Raw genomic sequence first — 5,902 nt, forward strand, 5'->3', positions numbered from 1 at the left:
TTATGAAGCTGAATGTAAACAGAAAGTCACCTTTATCTTGTAATAAATACTAATGAATACTTGGATATATGATTATTATCATTATTATTATTATTATAGTATCTGTATATTTAACTTGCTGTAATTTAATGAAAAATAAATGTCAATTTTCATATGCGTGAAAATAATAAACTGACTTTACTTCTCATTCATCTGGAGCCTTTTACATACATTTAAAAGAACTCAAACAGCACTCAAAGTTATTTCACTGCATCGGTTTGACTGCTGACTGTACTGAGACAGTACCTCATAATAATGAAGTGACAGGAGATCTAATCAGTTCATTTATTGACCCTGGTTGTGGTTTAATCCTGCATATCAAAATGACCAAATAAAGTTGAACTGACTTGCATGAAAACATGAAACCTTTGGGCCCTGATGTGATTAACAATTACACAAACTGCACTGTGAGTCTTTAAATAACTCTATAGTATATTGTTATTTTGTGAATTACAACACATAATTATCTTTACAAGCTAATAAATAAAGGAAGTTTCTGATGACACATAATGTAACTATTGTTGCAGATTGTAGAATACTGTGAAACAGTTACCCAATCTGGCCACAGGAGGGCCGTCTAAGACCAGGAAATAACTTGTGTTATTGTTGTCGCCTCCTCTTGTACTGTGACCAGTGAATGTGGTGGATCTCTGCAGTCACACCGATGCTGTGGTGTTACTTTAGTGCTGTTTGATTTTCTTTACTTTTAAATGTATGCTAAAGACAAGTGAAAGTCACACATATAAAATAATAACTTTATTTGCCTCCTTTTCTAAACTATGAGCTTAGTGTTGGTGTTACGTGAGGATAAAAAGGTATTTTTAGTTTGGCAAAGATCTAATTTTACACTCCATGATGTACTCTGTGCTTTGAGTGCTAATCTTATCTAATGGGAATAAAATGAGAACCGCGACAATAAAGAGCAACATCTAACTATAAATAAACATTTTTTTTGTACTACTAGAATTAGAAGACGTGTTCTGTAATGATGCTAAAAATGTCTGCAATCAAAATCTGGAACAAATTAAAGATAGTTTATAAAAATATGGAAGGATGCTTCAGCCTGGAGGAATGGAAGTGATTGTGATTACTGTATCATTTTGTTCTGTGTTGTGATGAACAGTAACTCTTCACTTCTTCATCAGATAAACTAGATTTCCTCAGCAGCAGGATATCTGGGTAAACTTGCAGGCCTTCACAGCTTGTGTGAGTCAAGCTGCTTTGGCCAGTCCCATTCTAATGAGACCAAGGAGACGGAACAGGATGTCTGGATATGTTTTACACAGAATGCAGCCATTCATTGTTCTAAACATTAACAGGCCAATCATTAAAAAAACAGCCTGGAGATGCTATTTTTTTGTGTGACCTGCTTCTCAGATCAAATATTTAATTTCACATCTTATCTTTGCAGAGCTGATGGGTGTAAATGGATCCTTTTGGCAGAGCGTTGCCGCTGTTCCCGACAGGAGGTCCATCCTGCTTGAGTCTGCTCCCCCTCAGCATCAGGAGCAGCTGCGGGGAGGACGGAGGAAGGTCACAGCCAAAATGAGGCTCAATGTTCAGAAACAAGAGAGGCCGGCCTCATCGTTTCAAGGTCGGGATTGATACACAAATCTCTGCAGGGGCGAAAAAACAGACCTCCGCGGAGCTCATTAAGGTCATTTAGTCATGCACAATAGCTTTTAAGTCAAATGCAGCTCAATGTTTTTCTGTCATTTTAGGCGACTGCTTAATATGCTGCCATTCGATCACCTGCCACACATCTTGAGTGCTTACTGACCTCAGGGGCTTTGTTACATCACCCATTAGCAGACTTAAATGTGTCCCTATTTTAAATCAGAGGAGAATAGGCACCATTAAGTCAAATGAAGTTGCTGCCATCAATCACCCAACTTAATGTGCTACATTTGCATTTCTTGAAAAGTTGAGGCGAGAAGCTATTTTGTGCTGCTTTCTGATTTCACTCCATGCTTCATTGTCCATCTGAAAATGTATTTCTGCAGCCTTTTGTTAAGCAGTAACAGTATACAGTAAGACAACAATGCTCGTCCTTCCACTGATAGAAAAAAAAATATGTGTAATACAATAGTAGGCTGTTAATGAATGCAAGGCTGACACAGTAGCCAAATGTCAATAAGAGCGGCTTATGAGAGTCAATGTCAGGACTGAATAATGAAGTTTATTTCAAGAGGGGAAAAAAGTTTCAGATGAAAGGATCAGCAGTGATTGGATGTCGCCTCTCAGCTCCGTCCACACAGAAAATGTGATATGAAGTGTGTCTTTAGGCGACTTTGGTGCAGTTTTGTGACTTTTTTGGCTTTACATTCTGCGCTATACCCCCTCTCTCTCTTCTTGTTGTTTTTATTTTTGTCAAGTTTTTCCAAATCAATTATCTTTTTGAGATTATCAGGCCAAAAATACCGTTCTTCTCCTTTCTACAAGAGAGAGCTGCATTCATGCAGTCCACATAATCTCATTTCATTCGCACAATCTGTTCTGCCTCATGCTCCAAATGGGATAAATGTGATTAATATTTCTCTCTTTTTTTAACAGACGTTTAGAAAAATGGTGCAAAAAATATGTTGGATTTGGTTAATTGTGTATTCTAATGTGCTCGGTGCGCATTAGAAACAGAGTGGGCCCACATGTGGTTGAGATGTCCCAAATACACAGCAGCTTTTCAGCCAGCAACAATCTTAAGTCCACATGTTACAACAGAGCAGTTGTTTGGAGCTGTGTATGGGGAGGAACCTGGAGGATCAAGTCAGGTCAACCTCAATGTGTCAGCTCTCTGGCAGTGAATGATTCACTGTTTAAGTTTCATCAGGAGGATGAACACTTGCGCAACAAACAGAAAAAAAAGAGTCGTACAAAATCAGGAACTGAACCAACCAGATGTTTTCCCACTAAAGCTTGCTGTTATCGGGCTTGTTTTACGGGACATGCTGATTCTGTCTACTTCCTACTTATTATATCATCTTTTTTTTGGTGTCTATCTCTTGATGACAGTTTAATTGAGACTGTCAGCACGCCATTTAGCAGCCACTTAGCATGCACGCAGCAGATGTTGTGCAAATGTGTGAGAGAAGTATGATTGTTAAGTTTTAATACATCTGTTATTGTGTTTTTGTTGTTAGTGCACATGCTGACATGTGAATATGAGTCATTAAAATATGTTATCCCGGCAGAAATGTGTTATTATTAATATGGTGGTGACGAGATGTGGAGAGTATTGCAGCAAACATCCCGAGTGATAACAACGCAGCTACCAAACACAGACTCGTTCTGTTTTTTTTTTAACCCCCTAAGGCAGGGGTTAATGAATGATGAAGCTCTTATTACTTATGCATACAAAACAACTCAGTGAGTGATTATGCAGAAAGTCTGAAGTCAATCATTTTTGTGCTGTTTCTGTTTAAATGACTGAAAATCGTGGCGAGTCTTTTCTGAGGATCCACAGGTCCACAGTGGTGAAGGCAGCCATCTGTGGATTTAAACCAACACGGGGCCTATTTACTTTAATTGGCACTGCTGCCTCCATGAGACACACATGGAGGTCATTGTCGCCATTTTGACAATGATAATGACATCATCAACGCTGTGGACCAATCTCCGAAGGTCCAAAACACTGACCTCTATGAAAAAAGGGGGATGATGGTGAAAAGTAAATGTGCTTAGACCATTTTTAAGATTAAGATTAAGATTAGGATTTATTTTTTGTAGTCTACATGATTTGTCAGCATGTTTAAGATGTACAAGTTCTATATTTTAATGACATCAGAAAGTTTCAGAAACAGTTTGAACAACAAAGTCAGAGTTTTATTTCTCTTCAATGTTATCTTAGGTATGTGGAGAAAAACACCAATTGTAGCTGCTATTAAGTGTCTATGTTGATCAAAATGTTTTGATAAGTATTCAGAAATCACCAAGGATTTTTATTTATCATGCAAAATTGAATAGATATTAGAAAAAAATGTGACATATTTGGACTCAGAAGCATGAAATTAGTTTTTTAGAACAGTTTTCTGTGCCAAAGTTACGACTGTCTGTCCTCTGTAGAACATTTGTTGAAAGCAAATTATCTGAAAATGTTTCATTAAAACAGATAAAAGTGGTGTGAAACGCAGCCTCACCCTCTGCTCGCTGTTTGTTCCAGCCCACATCACTGTTCTCATTGAAATAATAATTACTTTCATCACCGCACTCCTCCAACACTTTTGGCTGCAGCGGGTCGATGCTTCACGTCTACAGTAAACGGTTCAAACTCTCAGGTCGGGGTTTAGCTGTTAGCAGAGAAATGTTTCTGATGTCATCTAACTCATCATGCTCAAAGGAATCATAAAGGTATAATCACCTCACCTCCACAGGTGTGTGAAAAGTCCCTTGTAATCCCCAGAGACTGGTTTACTCATATGTAGGCGTACATTTCCACTGTGGTGTGGAACTGAATTGTTCTCCTGGTGCTTTTTACAAGTTAGTTTAGATATTTTGTTTTAAAGCTCCAATAATCAAAACACTCTTTCAACAAGATAGAACAAGACCTGACTGCATGACAAGTTTGAACTCACACCCAGCTCTTCTTCTGTCTTCCAGGAAGTGCAATTATGAGGAAATAAGGTGCTAATCAGAAGATGACGAGCACTGTGTGCATCCTCTTCAGCTGGCTCTGCGTGTTCATCAGCTGCTGTTCAATCCCGGCCAACAACTTGATCATTCTGATGAACACTCTCCATTATAATCATTCCCAAGATATCAAACTTAAATGCTTACACAAGGTCAATGTATAGGTGACACAGCTGAGAGAGCAATCACACTCAAAACCCTCATCAGAGGCCTTATACTGGTCAGTCTGTGTTGATAAAGGTCAGGCACCAGAGGAGGAGGAGGAGGAGGAGGAAGAAGAAATGTTGACGTAAGGTCATGCAAAGCAAAACTTCAGTCATCTTTATAGGGATTGTGGGGGAAAATGTGTGCAGATTTCCCCCAATGGCTTATGGTGCACAAGCTGATTAGTCTATTATTTTGTATATAATTATTATTATGTATACGTGGCTTCATTTTCTTAAGTTTGATTTGTACTGCTCCTTTCCCTCAACCCACTTGAGCTTTTCTGATTTCATCCCAAGTGGCAGAACTTCTCAATCCATGCCTTAGTTTTTAGTCCAGCTATTACTTGAGCAGACCCCGGCCACATAAGCCTTAAAATACTGTGTGTGTGTCCCAGGAGAAGTGATTTAGGGAGAGTTCTCTGTTTTTCACCCATGTCATTTTCTTTTTTTTCTGCCTTACAGCACTCCGGCTATAATGCAGTAATTTTATTTTATTATGAGTAGAAAATTTGTTAAGATAAGGTTAGCTCTGGCTAAAATTCTTGACTTTTTTTCCCCACTTGAGGGATATACACCCAATTCCTCAAATATGATCTCATTATTGCAAGTATGGAATTGTGTCTTCACACTGACTCATCTATCTCACAGGATGAATTCTCATTAGGGTGGAGAAAACCAATTCTCTCTTGCTTAATAGCAAAGTTTTTTTTTCCTCCTTTCTGCCTGCTGTGAATCCTCAAGCTTTATCCTTATTTTCCTCCACTTGGTGACACAGTAGAGCTACACATATATCTGTGAGTGACTTATATAAGGTTCACTCACATTTTGTGCGAAAATATTAAGATACATAACCTTATTCTCTATAATGCCAGCTCATTAAAGGGTTAAGTATTTTTCTTCCCTTTGCTCCTGTGTAAACCTGCAAAGCAGATGAGAGTGTGTGTCAGTGAGGTATGTGTGGGCACACACCCCGATGGAGGGGGAGTGTACATGTAGACAGAACACCTTCAACCTTCTGTCTCCTGTGTATTTAA

This window comes from Parambassis ranga, chromosome 21, assembly GCF_900634625.1.
Source record: "Parambassis ranga chromosome 21, fParRan2.1, whole genome shotgun sequence".
Lineage (NCBI taxonomy): Eukaryota > Metazoa > Chordata > Actinopteri > Ambassidae > Parambassis > Parambassis ranga.